At 44.7% G+C, this 17,504-nt stretch overlaps 1 protein-coding gene across 3 annotated transcripts in view; it reads right to left on the minus strand.

Moving 5' to 3' along the window:
* The window catches only part of G3BP1 (G3BP stress granule assembly factor 1), a 43,760-nt gene extending 32,137 nt beyond the window's left edge, over window positions 1-11,623 (minus strand). Inside the window, exon 1 of one of the 3 annotated variants that reach the window (XM_038534969.1) lies at window positions 11,469-11,623. The gene's annotated coding sequence lies outside the window, so the exon portion shown is untranslated. Of the gene's footprint in view, window positions 1-10,734; window positions 10,758-10,813; window positions 10,966-11,468 lie in introns of those variants that run through there. The other 2 variants (XM_038534970.1, XM_038534971.1) reach the window with 2 other exon arrangements.
* Between the last annotated feature and the right edge of the window lie 5,881 nt (window positions 11,624-17,504).

Here is a 17,504-nt window from a genome sequence, read left to right on the forward strand (position 1 = left end):
AATGATTATTAAAAAACAAAAGGTGTAAATAAAAACAACACAGGTAGAAAAACATATAAGCATAAGATATAAAAAGTACTTTTGCAGTGTTACAGAAAGTTATATTCTATACAATTTACATAATGAAATGCTATGGAACAATTAAAAACAGTAAAATTCATACACCTCTGTATTGCTACAATGCCCTAAGGGCAACATACATCATTTTCAAAATCAAAAAATGCAAGAAAGGGTCCACCAACATCCAGTAAAACTAGTGGTATGCAATCATACATATTTTAGCTCTATGGAACAGATCTTTAAAATCTGCTTAGGCTTTTTTTTTTTTTAAAGATTTTATTTATTCGTGAGAAACACAGGGAGAGAGAGGCAGATACACAGGCAGAGGGAGAAGCAGGCTCCGTGCAGGGAGCCAGGCGTGGGACTTGATCCCAGGTCTCCAGGATCAGGGCCTGGGCCGAAGGCAGCACCAAACCACTAAGCCACCCGGGCTGCCCTAAAATCTGCTTAGACTTATATTCCATAAATAAACTAACTCCACTCTTATGATTTTTATTATTATGAGTGGGATACTTACACTAATCTGAGAATACATCTCCGTGTATTTACTAGCAGCAGGTATGGATGATCCAATTTCAATTTTTTCAAGTGCAGTAAGTTTTATCTGGTTACTTTCTCACAACTTTCAGGGCTAAAGTCTAAGAGCCAAGCATTCTCCTAAAAAGTTCTTAGTTTCACCTTCAAATTGGTCTTAAAATATCTATTTACTTTGCTTTTTTAGAAGATTGTATCAGAATACTTTCTGTTTAAGTTTTCCAAGTTTAGGGCCCCTAGGCGGCTCAGTGGTTGAGCATCTACCGTGGGCCCAGATCGTGATCCTGGAGTCCTGGGATGGAGTCCTGCATCAGGCTCCTCACAGAGAGCCTGCTTCTCCCTCTATGTCTCTGCCTCTGTGTCTCTCATGAATAAATAAATAAAATCTTTAAAAAAAAATAGTTTTCCGGGATCCCTGGGTGGCGCAGCGGTTCAGCGCCTGCCTTTGGCACAGGGCGCGATCCCGGATCCTGGAGACCCGGGATCGAATCCCACGTCGGGCTCCCGGTGCATGGAGCCTGCTTCTCCCTCTGCCTATGTCTCTGCCTCTCTCTCTCTCTCTGTGTGTGACTATCATAAATAAATAAAAATTAAGAAAAAAAATAGTTTTCCAATTTTAGGAAGGAATGCACTTTTTGCCTGTAATACTATCATTTTTCCAACAATACCATTTTGTGTTGGCACTTGGATCCCTCAGAGCAAACAATGAAAAGCATGATTAAGGTACAGTACATGGGGATGCCTGGGTGACTCAGCGGTTGACCATTTGCCTTCTGCTTGGGGAGAGATCCCAGAGTCCTGGGATCGAGTCTCTCACTGGGCTCCTGCGGGAGCCTGCTTCTCCCTCTGCCTGTGTCTCTGCCTCTCTCTGTGTGTCTCTCATGAATAAATAAATCTTTAAAAAAAATTCCTACTTAACCCCAAGTTACTAGATTGCATGGCAACTTTAAAGAAGTTTCCATCAATAATTTTGCTGAAGTTCACAAGAACGTTAAATGTGCTTCCTTTAACGGAGTCTAAAAAGCTGTAATTATTTCTGTTCCAAAAGCAGGGAACCATGATGAAGACCAGTCATAATCCACCTGAATTTTTTTTTTTTTAATTCTTTTTTTTTTAAATTTTTATTTATTTATGATAGTCACAGAGAGAGAGAGAGAGGCAGAGACATAAGCAGAGGGAGAAGCAGGCTCCATGCACCGGGAGCCCGATGTGGGACTCGATCCCGGGTCTCCAGGATCGCGCCCTGGGCCAAAGGCAGGCGCTAAACTGCTGCGCCACCCAGGGTTCCCTCCACCTGAATTTTTAATAGTAGAGCTTACTCTGGCAAAGTCAATGATCTCAAAATCCTGCGTTCAGCCCAGGTCTCCTGCTAAACAGAGTTGCTTGGGATTCTTTCTCCCTTCCCCTTTGCCCTACCCCTACACTCACAAGTGCTCTAAATATTTAGAAATAAACTCTAAAAATTAAAAAAAAAAATTTTTTTTTTTTAAGACCTACCAGTTCTCACGGAACATATCCTGAAGTATTAAAATACCAGTCAAGCAGTCTGGGTGGCTCAACAGTTTAGCGTGGCCTTCAGCCCAGGGCATGATCCTGGAGACCAGGATCGAGTCCCATGTCAGGCTCCCTGCATGGAGCCTGCTTCTCCCTCTGACTGTGTCTCTGCCTCTCTGTCTCTCATAAATAAAATCTTTAAAAAGAAATCAAAAATGTTCCAATGAATCTATTAACTCTCTTCTAGATATATACACAAGTCACTCATGTGCACAAGACAAACTGAGAAATTAACTGCCACCCTATTTCTAAAACCTAAGAATAACCTATGTGTCTGTCATATGGGAAATGGATGGATTAAGTTGCATTTATGCCTATTACTCAAACCTCCTTTATCTAAGATCATCAAATGGGGCACTTATAAGATAGAAAAGCAGTACTATTTATATTTATAATTATAGCAGGTTAACTAGAGTGAATTAGGGCTGTCCCTGGGAAACCAAGACAAAGTCATCCTATTTATAGCGGTCAAAGTCAGCATGAAAGAGATCTCAAAAACAATATTAAAATGAAAAGTCAGCACCTGAATATGTACTGCAAAACAGCTTTTAAACGTGTTTAGAAACATCAGATATTGTTCACAGGTACGTTTATTTTTAAAACAGTATGGACGTAAAAACAAACAGATCCAAGGAACAGAATACTTATGAAATATATGCACAGGGCAGCCCGGGTGGCTCAGTGGTATAGCGCCGCCTTCAGCCCAGGGCGTGATCCTGGACACCCGGGATGGAGTCTGCATCAAGTCTGCATTGGGTTTTCCCAGCATGGAACCCGCTTCTCCCTCTGCTTGGGTCTCTGCCTCTCTCTCTCTCTCTCTCTCTCTCATGAATAAATAAAATCTTTAAAAAAAAAAAAGAAAAATATATGCACACATAAACGGACAATTGGGATTTTCAATATTAAATGCAGATAATCTGACAGAAAAAGGATAGCTCTGTTCAACAAATGGTGGATCAGTTACACACTCAGATATAGAAAAAAATGAACCCCCTTCACGCATCGCATCATCTTAAAATTTAACTCAATGGCATGCCTGGGTTGCTCAGTGGTTAAGTATCTGACTTCAGTTCAAGTCATGATCTCAGAGCCCTAGATAAAGCCCCAAGAGCCCCAGTCAGGCTCCCTCCTCGGCAGGGAGTCTTCTTGTCCTTCTGCCTTTCCCCCACTGTTTGTACATGCATTCTCACACTCTCTAAATTTTTTTAAAAATTTAACTTGAAGTGTTTTACTTTATTATTTTTTTTTATTTTTATTTATTTATGATAGTCACACAGAGAGAGAGAGAGGCAGAGACACAGGCAGAGGGAGAAGCAGTCTCCATGCAGGGAGCCCGACGTGGGATCCGATCCCGGGTCTCCAGGACCGCGCCCTGGGCCAAAGGCAGGCGCCAAACCGCTGCGCCACCCAGGGATTCCCGAAGAACTATCAAAACCGAGTAACAATCCTATAAAATATGAGCAAGAAATAAAGAAACATTCCACCAAAGAAACTATCTGAATGCCAAGTAAGTCCATGAAAATGTCAATCATTAGTAATCACAGAAATGCAAATTAAACCCACAGTGAGGTACCACTACACCTGCTAGAACGACAAAAGTTTTATTTATTTTTTTAAGATTTTATTTATTTATTTATTCATAGACACACAGAGAGAGAGAGGCAGAGACACAGGCAGAGGAAGAAGCAGGCTCCATGCAGGGAGCCTGACATGGGACTCGATCCAGGGTCTCCGGTATCACACCTCGGGCTGCAGGCGGTGCCAAACCGCTGCGCCACCGGGGTCTGCCTGTAGAACGACAAAAATTTTAAATGCTAATATTGGCCAGGATACAGAGTATAACCCTCAAAACTCTGCTGGCGAGAATGTTAAATGGTACAACCACTTTGGAAAAGTTAGGCAGTTTCTTAGGAAGCTTTAAACAGCCAAAAGCTAGAACCAAACCAAATATCCACCAGCAGATGAGTAGATAAACTATGGTGTACTTACAGGAGAAAAAAATTCAAAAGCACATACTGTAGGATACCACTTACATAAAAACTGCAGATTGCATAAAATGCATAAGATGCAATTTTCAGTGACAGCAAATAAATTCCTCCGGGCAGAAAAGACAGGAAATAGGAAAGAGACAATGCAAAGGGGCATGGAAAAACTTGGGGGTGATGGGTGTGTATGTTCACTATATTGATTGTAGTGAAGGTTTCACAGATATAAACAGTGACAAAAATTACTGTACACTTTAAATATGTGCAGTTAAAAAAGCTTTTAAAAAATTTTTTTAAAGATTTATTCATGAGACACAGAAAGAGAGGCAGAGAGAGAAGCGGGCTGCTGTGGGGAGACTGATGCAGGATTCAATCCAAGGACCCCAGGATCACAACCTGAGCCAAAGGCAAACGCTCAATCACAGAGCCACTCAGGCATCCCTAAAAAAATTTAAGATTTTATTTATTTCAGAGAGAGAGGGCAGCCCGGGTAGCTCAGCAGTTTAGCACTGCCTTCACCCCAGGGTATGGTCCTGGAGACCTGAGATCGAGTCCCATGTCAGGCTCCCTGCATGGAGCCTGCTTCTCCCTCTGCCTGTGTCTCCGTCTGTCTCTCTCTCTCTCTGTCTCTCTCTCTCTCTCTTCGTGTCTCTCATGAATAAATAAATTAAATCTTAAAAAAAAATAAAGTGTTATTTCAGAGAGAGAGAGAGAGAGAGAGTCAGCACAAGCAGTGAGGGAAGGGCAAAGGGAGAACCAGACTCCCCAGTGAGCAGAGAGCCAGGGGCCAGGCTTGATCCCAAGGCCCTGAGATCATGACCTGGGCAGAAGGTAGAGACTTAATTGACTAAGCCACCCAAGCACCCCTAAAATATTTTTAATTCCAACAAAAACAGCCTAGGAGAAGAGTGGAATGGGAACCTATGTAAGAAAAGAAATCCTACTTAAAAGAGTGATGCAAAATGCTAATCGTCAATTCTAACTGCTAGGATATTGAAGTGGTCTTTTTATCCTATTTTAATAATTTATCAAAGACCAATAAGAAAAAATAAACACCAAAGGTTTTTATGTACTGACAGGAGTATATATTAAATTGTCATAAATTTTGTAGCAAGCTTATGCTATGTATTCAAACATTTGAAATTTGGTTTAGGTATTAAGAAAAACCAAAATGTTTTCTTAGAACCAGAGAAACTTTAATTTCATGTTTTTTAAGATTTTATTTGTTCATGAGACACACAAAGAGAGAGGCAGAGACACAAGCAGAGGGAGGAGCAGGCTTCATGCAGTGAGCCCAATATGGGACTGGATCCCAGGACTCCAGGATCACGTCCTAAGCCAAAGGCAGACACTTAACCACTGAGCCATCCAGGTGTCCCAGAACTAGAGAAATTCTAATATAAAAGCCACTGTCTATGCTCAAAGCAAGAGCACTATCACCATCACTGGATCTACTATTCAATCTATTTTCTAAACTCTTCACATTTACCACCTGTCACTTCCTTTCAAAATTCTTCATGATAGCTCCTTGGAGAAATGGTTGACCCTAGGGCTGGGAAAGGCAAAATACAAGGTGAGCCTTAGGTACCTGATAAAGAAAATGCTTTTAAAAACAAAAAACACAAAGCATAGGGGAATACTAAAAGGACACAAGGGCCAAAATTGGAACAATCTGAGCAATTAAATAAGTAAAAAAAAAAAAAAAAATCAAAGTTAGATAACATTGGATTAAGAACCCAAAGAATAAAATATCCATGACTCCATAGTGATATAAAGAAATTAATGAAAAAATAAAAAATTAAAAAAAATAAATAAATTAATGAGTAAGAAAATAAAGTCTTAATAAAATAAACTGGACAGAAGAAACAAATCTGCCCTACAGAGGAATTTCAAAGGCAGAAGAAACAAAGGAAATAAAGAATCACCATTAAAACACTACAAATAATAGCCACAAGCGGTTCAGCGTCTGCCTTTGGCTCAGGGCTGGAGTCCTGGGATCAAGTCCCACATCGGGCTTCCTGCATGAAGCCTGCTTCTCCTTCTGCCTGTGTCTCTGCCATTCTCTCTCTCTCATGAATAAATACATAAATTCTTTTAAAAAAAAATAGCCAAAAGCAAGATCCACTAATAAATGCTGAAAGGAGGGAACCTTTAAAGAAACAGTATTAGAATAGCTTCGAAGTGTCTCCCCCAAATACTTAATAATTACAATGGTAGCTTTAATATACAGCTAATACAGGTCCACAAATTCAGATCCTCCTCCCCCGGGCGACTTTTTCTAAATATATAAACTTTAAAATATATATTTTTTATTTATTTATTCAACAGAGGAGAGCGCATACACGCAGGGGGAGCAGCAGAGGGAGCGGGAGAAGCAGGCTCCCTGCACAGCAGAGAGCCCAATGCCAGCTAGATCCCAGGACCTGGATGGACATCATGACCCAAGCCAAAAGGCAGACGCTCAACTGAACCAACTGAGCCACTCAGGCATTGGGGACTGGTTTTTAATAAACAAAATAAGAGAAAAAACCCTAACCTGGCAGACTTTAAGTACCACTTTATTCAACTTACCAAGGCTAAATTCAACCAGTAAATTAATGTCCCCCTGATGTGATAAGAAGACTTAAGTCTCACCTCTGTGGTATTCTTTCCCCCAAATTCATAACCTCAGTCTACTTACTCATGATGTAGCCCAACTGAGATCAAGGGTCAAGATCACAAAAGACAAAAGACAGAAACTGTCACATATCAGAGAGAGACTAAAGAGACAGGAGGACTAAATGCAATGGGGGTATATCTTGGATTGGATCCTGATACAGAAAAAGGACATTAGTAGAAAAAAAAATAAGGAAATCCAAATAAGGGCAATCATTTAGTTAACAGTATTTCATTCAATGTCAATTTCTTAGCTATCTTAAACTCAAAAGAAGAAACTTCAAGACAGAGCTGAAAAACTTAACAATTCACTAGTTTGTCTTGGTTTTTTAGCATCCATTCCCCACTCCAAAGTTAAAAGCCAGTCAGATGGATTTATAATTAGGCAACAGTCTATGTTCTTTCTCATAGACTGAAATGTAAAACTATCTTGTAATTAATACTACTGTCTCATCTACAAATTCCTAAAAACATGAATTTCCCACCCTTCAGATCTCACAAAGCAAAGAGCAAGCTCAGAGTCCAGAGTATACTTGAGGTATAGCCTACAAAAGCCTAGAAAGTCAAGTATTTGTCACACACCTTCTAAATTCTGAAACTTTCAAACGTTTTTGAGTAAGGAAAAAGCTAAGATAGAACAGTCTACAGTGCCCTACTAGATATACAAGCTCTACAAAATATACAACTATTTGGGTTTCAGAGCTTGTTCTTTTTATAAGTAAAAAGATAAGAACACTAAGCTATGTAAAAGCACTTTTAGAACATAAAAGGGCTATACAAACACACAATGATACTGTTACATAGCCAATTAAGTTAACAGCCACCAAGGATGACATCCCTACAAAGCAGAAGTGTGTCCCATCTAGGAGGCCCCTTTTTCTGAACCAGCTCTAACATTTACTTTAATGATTATTAAATACCTGAGGCACCTGGGTAGCTCAGTCAATAAGCATCGGACTCTAGGGTTTTGGGTCAAGTCTTGATCTCAGGATTGGAACATCAAGCTCCCAGTGGGGCTTCACACTCACTGTGGAGTCTGCTTGTGACACTCTCTCCCTCTATCCCTTTCCTTCTCCAGCCCCCACCAGCTCACTAGCTCATGCTCTCTCTCTCTAAAATAAAGAAATCTCTAAAAAATTATCATTAAGTAACGGAAAGACAACAAGGTGAACAGCTAAACAATATCACATGACGGACCACCAGAGAACAAAAGGAGAAATCTAGCATTCAAAGCCATCTAAAAACATTTACTAAGGCCACAATCTGTGAAATTTTTTGAATTACTTTGTTTCATAAAGCCCACTCTTCGTGTGGAGATTATTCCTAGCTCTTCACCGTATTACCTGGCTTGCAATTCAACTTCTCTGGCCAAAGCCAAACAGGGTGTCCAAGAATACTTCAATAAAAGTATAAAGCTGATTTTTGAGATTTAAAAATATAATAAGGGGATCCCTGGGCGGCGCAACGGTTTGGCGCCTGCCTTTGGCCCAGGGCGTGATCCTGGAGACCTGAGATCGGGTCCTACGTCGGGCCCCCGGTGCATGGAGCCTGCTTCTCCCTCTGCCTGTGTCTCTGCCTCTCTCTCTCTCTATCTGTGACTATCATAAATAAAATTTTTTTTAAAAAAATAAATAAATAATAAAAATAAAAAAATAAAAATATAATAAACCCAATTAACCACCAGTGTGTGATCACCAACTACAAGTGAGATTACAATTGCTGAGTCTAAATTTAACTCCATGCTGGAAGGACAGTGTTGCAACTAAAGGTTTTTCTCACTAGTTGTTAACTGAAAGGGTGGGGGGCATTTTTTAAACCCATCTGCTGAACAATGCATAACCGAATTCTAAAATATCATTTAAAAAAAATGAGTTACAAAATGTGAAAAAATCAGAGAGATAACTTTATTAAACGGGCAAAAAAAAACACTGCTTTCAGTTACAAATTGAGGCTTTATATTAAATTTCATTTCTTACCTGCCATTGCCCTATTCATCCTATGAACCATATACAATTCACAAAGGTAAAAAAGCTTAAACTAACCTCTACCCTTTACTTTCTATTCAAAGTACTATAACAAGTCAAATAATGAAAATTACAAGAACTACTGCAAAATAGGTCAGCAACAAACATTACCAAATCTTCTGATGCACTCTTAGCAGACTGTCAGCTGAGAACAGCAAACCTAATGTGAGTTAAATAAAGAACAAAGAACTGCCTACTTTTCTATCAGAAATACAAAAGCCTAAACAGAAAGGATTTAGCAATAACAGAAGTAACCTGACTTGGCTGGGAAGAAGGAAGGCACGCTACTCTCATATTATTACAATCTGCTTCATTTGTTCTTAATAAATCCATACATGGAGAGACACTGGGCTACCAATTTGTAAATTACCAGTTTTCATATTCCTACCCAATGGAGGCCGGAGGCGAGGCAAAGAACAGGCTAAGAAATATCTGAAAGGGAAACAAAATTCTTCCTCAATTAAGGCACAAGCAAATGTCATCCTAATCTATTTTACCCTGAGCACTAACACCATTAGCTGGACTCCAAGTTAACAGTTTAAATGTATGTTATTATGTTTTAAAATTTGAAACCTAAAATGCTAACTCAATAGTTAAGACCATCTAAATAAAGGTAACTAGAATTGCTACATGAAGGCACGTTTTAAGTAAAACAATGTTACAGTCTAAAGCAATACCAACTAAACATTAAGAACTTGGACCATACAATATTTTGATCCTTTATTGCTACTTTCTGTTAAGAAACATGGAAAGTACGGGTAAATGGAAACACTTACAAATATTAAGCTTCCTTGTAGTGTTTTAGTTTGCTGAGGAGGATGTAAATGCTAAAGTTCCCTCTGTCTGCAAAAAATTCTTATTCAAAGTCTAATCCTAAAGGCTTTAAAAAACAAATAAGAGGGAGTGCATGGAGCCTGCTTCTCCCTCTGCCTGTGTCTCTGCCTCTCTCTCTCTCTCTGTGACTATCATAAATACATATTTAAAAAAACAAAAACAAAACCAAAAACAAATAAGAGGTTGAAAGCCATTCCAAGCAAAATTAATTCATTAGAGCCAATGCCCAAACTTTTGTTAGTTTTACCTCAAGTAGAGACGTTTGTGATGTCAAGTAATGGTCTGGACCTGTAACTATTTTATTAAGACAGGGAGCATAATGGCTTTTAGAAATCGCAAATATATAAGCTCCCCTCTGAAGGTGTGTTCCATACTCGCATATACTACACGCGGGAGCCGAACAGTAAACGGTAAACAAACGAAATGAACGTAGAGAGGCTTTCACCCACAGAAGATTCCGACTTTAGCCCCAAGGGCACGATTCCTAACACACCTCAATCACTCATAATTCACCGAGCATAAGCTCCAGAGACTTAATTCATATTGTAGCCGGGCACCGTCCTTTCCACCCCGACTTCACATTTCAACCCACCCATCTGAACAAACCCCCCGCTCGGCCCCGCATGTTGTCCAACGACAAAACGAGCAAGTTTTGAACTATCTCACGGACGGTCTTTCTCAAAAGTCTGCCTCGGTCAAGAAAAGACGAAAAAGGTCTAAGGTGTCAGCGCAGAGCCTGACGCCCGCGGCCGCCGGGGATTTCCCACCGTCGCGGGGCGAGTTAACAAATCTGCGCAGGAGCCCGGGCCGCGCTCGCCGGCACTTCCGCGCCGCCTTTCTCCGGAAGCTCCGCGGGCGGCGCATCCATCAGCTGGCCGTGCGCTCACACGCGGACCGCAAGCCCAAAGCCCTCCGTGTCCTTTGTCGCCGCGCCTCCCTGCAAGCCCACAAGCGGCCCCAGCACAGATGCCGCCGCGCTGGCCTCCCCGGGGACCAGTGCTCCCTCCGAGGGCACCGGCTCCAGGACGCAAACAGGCCGGGGGCCCGGCGGTCACGCGGCCCGGGGGCCCCCGCTGCCTGCCCCTTACCGTCGGCGCGCCGGGGACCGCGTCTCTCCGCCTCTGGACGTCCGGATCCACTGCAAAAAAGGCAACTCGCCGCACCTACCTCGCCGGACCGCCGTGGAGTACAGGAGAGCCACCCAAGTTGCTCAGCACAGGGCCCGGCTCAGAAAAAAGAGCGGTTACTCCTTCCACGCATCCTCCGCGCCTTCGCCGCTCCCCCCTTCCACTCCCTGTAAAACCCGGGAGCAGCAGCACTTCTGCTTCCCAAGCCCAAGCCTCCTCGCGCTCCCGGGCCGGCCCGGGCCGCAGCCCCTCGCCGGGAGCGGGGCGGGGGCGGGGGGGGGGCGGGGACTCTGCGGGCGCGCGGCAGCGGGAGAGGCCGGCGAGCAGGCCGCGCGGGGCCCCGGGCTCCCGACACGGCCCTGGGGCCCGGGCGGCGGCCGCCGCTCGCTCCCGGCCCGCGCGACCGTTGGGCGTGGCACGCGCATGCGGCGGACGCGGACACGGCCACGCGCGCCGACCGGTGAGAGCGCGGCGCGGAGGGGGCGGGGAAACTCCGCGCGCCCGGGCGCCCGCCTGCGGCCGTTGGGGGGGGCGGTGCGCACGCCTCGCGCGGAGGCCACCACCGCCACCACCGCCGCCACCACCACCACCGCGCCGCCGCCGCCGCCGCCCGGACTTCTCTCTCAGGCGCCCCGGCTCGTCTCGGCCCCGGGGCCGCCCTGCCCCGCCCCGCCCACACCCACACCCGGGCGTACCTGCGCGGCTGAGAGGGAGAGGAACAAGCTCTGCTCCACGGCACGGCGGAAGGCGAAATCCCCTCACGCAACTGCGTCCGCACACACGCGTGCTCCGTCGCCGGTCTATATAACCGTGCCTCAGCCTAACTTGCTGCGGCCAGGTCGAGCAGCCGGCTGACCAATCCCAACTGCGTCCTCTGCGCTCTTCGAGCAGCGATTGGGCACTGACTCGGGGTGAAGGCGTGGCTCTTGATTGGCTTTGACTCCTGCCTATGAGACTCTGAGGATCTCGTTTCCCTAGTAACGGATTGGCACGGAGGGCGGCCAATCACTTCGCGGGACGTCGAAAGGAGGGCGGGGAGTCCTTTGAGTGATGTCCAGAGCAGCCAATGAATGCGTGGGGCCGCTCCCATTCGTCAAGATGTGTTTCCCCTGGGCGGAGATCCGTTGTCCGTGCAGGAGCGGTTGCTCCACAAGGTGGGGCCCGTGTACTTTGGGGAAGTAAACCCCAAGCAGCTAGGAGGTGGGCGCCGGGGAGGCCAAGGGAGCCCCCGGCCAATCGCAAAGCGGGAAGGGTCTGATTGACGCGGGGGTGGGACTGCGCCAAGGAGACCGAGCCCCAGGGCCGCCGTGCCCTCCGGGGACGGTTCCGAGGCGCTCCGGCCCCGGGCTCCAGTCCTCTGTCCTTTCTTTCCCTCGCTTGTTGGGTCTAGCCCCTGAGTCCCCCTCTCCCGCCTTTTCTGCACCGTTTGGCTCTAGGGAAACCAAGTGCGAAAGTTCCCGTTGCTTGGGGTTTTTTTTCTTCCTCTTAGGGCAACTTTTTTTTTTTTTTTTTCTAATTTCCATGTGGCGGCCTAAGGGCACTGGCTGGCTCTCAGCATTAGTCAGCACTCCGGTGGGACAGTTGAGGGGACCTTCCTAAGGTCGCTGGAGAGGTCGCACGTGAGAGCCGCCGCGGAGCCCGAGAACACGGGTCTGCGCCGCCGGCTGCTGGTGGCAAGTGCCGGGGGCCCAGGCCGGCCGCGGGCCCCGCTCGCCGAGGTCTTCCCGGCCGTAGCTGCCGACGCGCCGCAGCCTGGGAGGTCTGCGCCCCGCTCGGGGCTCAGTGCAACATCCTGCGCGTCACCGCCGCTGCCATCCGGCCTCCGATCGGCCGCGCTGTGGGGCTGCCCTGGCGTCTCCGAGGGGCGGCTTGCCAGACCCCTGCACGCCCGCCCGCACGCCCGCCCGCGGCTTCCCGAAGCTCTGCTGGGGCTCGGCGGCGCGCCAGCCCGGTCCTGTCCACGTCTCTCGGGGCTTCGTTGGGCCCTCTGTTGGGCACCATGAGCGGTGTGTAAGGAGACACAGACGCCCCGGCCGGCTCTCGTTCCAGGCTCGTGGTCTCCCGTGAAGTTCTGCAGACAGTTTGGGAGTGGAGCGCCCGGAGCGCCTCTGCTCGGGGAGAAGGGGCGCCCGCAGCCACCTGCCGGGACCCGGGCGCATCCCCTCTAGCTCCCCGCGCGGGGACCGGCCCCAGACAGGGCTCGCGGCCGCCCCAGAGACCCAGCGAGCGCGTCCCTCCGGCCCCGCAGGTCCCGCTGCCCTGTGGCCCCAGCTCACTCCGCACTTAGGAAGCTCCTAGCGAGGGCTGGGCCCGGAGAGCAACTGAGCGCCGCCTCGGCTCTCGTCACCCTGTTGGGCCGACCGGGGCGCTTCGCTGGGTCGGGAGCCCCCACCCCCACCCCCTCCCCCACCCCCTCCCCCTCTGGAGGGGGAACAGGCGTCTAGGACAATGAAGGCACCGGATGGAACCCAACCCGGAGGAGAAACGCCGTTAAAGTTTCCTAGAGTAAGGACCCCCCCCCCCCCCCCCCCGCCCCAGCCCCACACCAGGATCGGGTCAGCTGTGCTAAGGAATTCGGAGTTTTATTCTGTTGGGCAGTGCAGAGCCCCTGAAAGGGTTCTTAAAGAGATTTCCTTTTACAAGAAGACTCTCCAAATTGAAATGCTAATGAGAGATTTGCAAAACTTTAAATTTGCTGATTAGTAATTTAACCCAGATGGCCTGTGATAGAGTCAAGGCTATTCTTGGATCACATTTGGAGGGAATTTTAAGTGATACGGCTATTTTTGTAAGGCTATTTGGCAGTCAACTATTAAAATTGTGTATATCATCCAAAACAATAATAGTACTTCTTGCTTTATAGCCACACTTTTTTTTTTCCATAAGAAGTGTATATCAGGGTGTTGAACTGCAGCATTGTCAGCTTTGTTACAACTCTTAAGAACTGAAAATGTAAAAAAAAAAAAAAAAGAAAGAAAGAAAGAAAGAAAGTACTGAAAATGTAGAGGCACCTGGGTGGCCCAGTGATTGAGCCTCTGCCTTTGGCTCAGGTGGGGATCCTGGGATCAAGTCCCACATCCGGCTCCCTGCATGGAGCCTGCTTCTCCCTCTGCTTGTGTCTCTGCCTCTCTCTCTCTGTCTCTCATGAATAAACAAATAAAATCATTTTTAAAAAACTGAAAACGTAATTGCTCATTAATTGACAAACTGGTTAACCAGTTGATGAACCAAAATGTAATTGCTCATCAATTGACAAACTGGTTAACCAGTTGATGAACCTATATTCTAAAACTACATCACAGTGATATGCATATAATATAGAATATCATGCAGTAGTTTTAAAAAGAAGAATTATACAGATATGGATGGGTCTCCTTTTGTTATTTGGATTAACTGAAAAAAAATCAAGTTCAACAAAATATACAGTGAATTCCCATTTATGTCAAAACGCCTGATTTCAGTATGTTAAAATCAATATGTAAATGCATTGGAAGAATTTTAAATTTAAAACAATAGTTATTTCCCCTAGAGAATCCCCCAGGTTGAGAGTGATGAGGATAATGTATTATTCAAAAGTTTTACAATGAGACTGTGTCCATGTACTGTGTTGTATAATGGGAGGTTGGAAGAAAAGAAGGGGAATTGGATTACCAGAGGGAGAAGGTAGACAAGAACCCTCACGTGGCCATTGCTATCTTCCACAGGAGAGAGCAAGTTGACATTCTGTGGTAGCTTCCTCACTCAGATCATAAAAACTGGGGATGTCTGGGTGGCTCAGTGGTTGAGTGACTGCCCTTGGCTTGGTCCTGGGATTGAATTCCTCATCCAGCTCTCCACAGGGAACGTCCTTCTCCTTCTGCCTAGGTCTCTGCCTTTATCTCTCGTGAATAAATTATTTTTTAAAAATCATAAAAACCCTCAGCACTCAGGTGCTGGATACTTAGTAAATGTTCAGTGAGTAATTTACTACAAATGAATTGTGTGGAACACTGGTTCTAAAGCAGGGGAGTCAGGGGAGATTTTCCCCCAGGAGACTTGTGGCTTTAGTCACAACTGGGTAGAGGGACTACAGGCATCTAGTGGGCAGAAGCGAGGGATGCACAGATGCACTGGAAAGACACCCACACCCCTGCCATGACAAAGGATTTTCTGGCCAAAAAAGTCAATAGTGCCAAACCTCTCAGAGAGACCCTGATCTGTCTTCCTGAGTCGTGTAGGGGAGAGTCCCCAGCCTCCTGCTGGTCTTTCTCTCTACTGGCAAGCAAAATCTGGATACCTCTCCTGTACACTACTTGACCCTTCTTTCTGCCAATTCTCCCCAAAGCTATGAGAATCAAGGTAGGGAGAAATGTGACCAAAACCCCAGAAAACACACTTTAGTGGGGGTATGGGGGAGAGGGAGGGGCATGTGGGGGGATTACTAGGTAAGGAATGATCCTAAGAATGTCAATGCAGTGTTCCCCAAACAGCTAATCATTTATGGAGGATGCTTAAAAATATGTGCCTTTGCATTTATTAAACTCTCACCTGTGAACAAAGATCTAGTATAATATTCATTACAGCACTGCTTGTACTAGAGATAGAAAACAACCCAAAAATGGAGCTATATGGAACTACTCTTATGGTGGACTGTCATGCAACCATAGAGAAAATGAGGCAGGTCTATGTGTACAGTTACAGAGCAATCTGCAAAGTGAAGAATAATGGAAAGAGTAAAAAAAGGGGGACAGTAATCCATGGGGCAGTTATTTCTATTAAGGTATGCTGGATTGTTCTAGTTATCTCTACACATTCCTGGATGGTGTTGCTGTACATGCATAGGTTACATCTGGAAGGATCACAAGAAACTGTTAATGATTGCTAACAGGGAGGTGAACTTGGGCCCTGTAAGAGAACAGCTTAGTTTTCATTCATCCAAAGTACACTTTGGTACTGATAATTTTTTTTTAACATGTGCATGTATTATTTTTCAAAAGAAATTCAATGTTAAGTGCAGATGTTAAATATAGGAACTACAAATATGGAAACTTTGATCTTTAAAACAGGATAGGGATTAAGAGTACACTTATCTTGATGAGCACTGAGTAATTTCTAGACTTGGTGAATCATTATATTGTAGACCAAAAGCTAATATGTTAACTACACTGGTATTAACATAAAATATGGGCACCTGGCTAGCTCAGTCGTAGAGCTAGAGCATGAGACTCTTGATCTCAGGATTGTGAGTTGGAGCCCACCTTGGGTATGCAGATTACTTGAAAATAAAATCTTTAATAGAAATAAATTTAAAAAAAAAAACACCTTATCCTTTTATAGGTATATGAGGAATTTTGAAAATGAACATCAAAGTTTTAATCAGCCTGCCTACCAGACTACAAACATCTTTTACTTTTGCTCCTTAGCATACAAAAATCTAAAGAGACACTTTACTGGCTTAGAAACACATGCCTAACGACGCCTACATAGTTCAGCGGTTAGGGTCTGCTTTTCGCTCAGGGCATGATCCCAGGTTCTGGGATCGACCCTGCATCGGGGAGCCTACTTCTCCCTCTGCCTATGTTTCTGTCTCCTCTCTCTGTCTCATGAATAAAGAAATAAAATCTTAAAAAAAAGAAACGCATGCCTAATTGGATTTCTCCTTTTTTGGCATTGACTGTCTGCAAACATAGGACTTCCTGAAACTCTATGGAATGCTGATCATGAGCCAGGCAACCTTGTGAATATTCTCTACAAAGATGATGTCATTTATGCCCACAAAAAATATATATTTCTCATTTCTCAGAAACAGGCTCAGAGAGGGTAAGCAACTAGCCCAAGGTCACACAGCTGAGGTTGGAAACTAGGTCCCTCTGACTTCAAATTCATCTTCATTTACCTACTTCTCAATACTGCCCAGGGAAGAAGAATATAGCCCAAAGTAAGAAAAGGGGTTTGGCCTCCTCAGAAATCCCTGAAAGGCTGGAATTATTTCAGGGCCTCAAGTATGCCATGAGGTAATGCTACAGAAACAGCTTTCCAGGTGATTTGAGAATTCTGATAACCATGGCAAATTCTAGAAATCTGCAGGATTTTAAAATTTTAAAAACATATATTACAATATACATAGATATAAATCCCCAGACCATGTAGTTTATTAAAAAGAGCATCTTACAAATTATGTACAGTATGTCATGCATGCTTTAAAAAAATACCAAAAACGATATATGCATATGTATTTATTAGTGTTTGTGAAACCACAGAACAAGGTCTGAAAGAATGTACAGCAATCTGATAGTTACTTCCTCTGTGGAAAACAGTGATAATGAGGATTTGAAGGAAACTCACTTTATCTAGATTGTTTAAAAATTTTTACATTAAGAAACTTTCCTTGTATTATGTAATTTAAAAAGTAACTTGGGGGGCACCTGGGTGGCTTAGTCAGTTAAGCATCTGACTCTTGATTTCAGCTCAGGTCATGATCTCAGGGTGTGAAATCAAGCCCCACATCAGGCTCCACATGCAGTGTAAAGTCTGCTTGAGATTCTCTCCCTCTACCACTCCCCCTGCTCTCTCTCTCTCTCTCTCTCTCTCTCTCTCGCATTTTAAATAAATAAATAAATAAACAAATAAATAAAATATTTAAAAAAAAAAAAAACTGGCATAACCATAAGCGTGGCTTCTAAGTATTTACTGTATGTCAGACACTGAACTAAATATTTTATGAACATTATCTTATTTCTCACAATAATGTT

The sequence above is a fragment of the Canis lupus genome, chromosome 4 (genome assembly GCF_011100685.1).
Source record: "Canis lupus familiaris isolate Mischka breed German Shepherd chromosome 4, alternate assembly UU_Cfam_GSD_1.0, whole genome shotgun sequence".
Taxonomy (NCBI): Eukaryota; Metazoa; Chordata; class Mammalia; order Carnivora; family Canidae; genus Canis; species Canis lupus.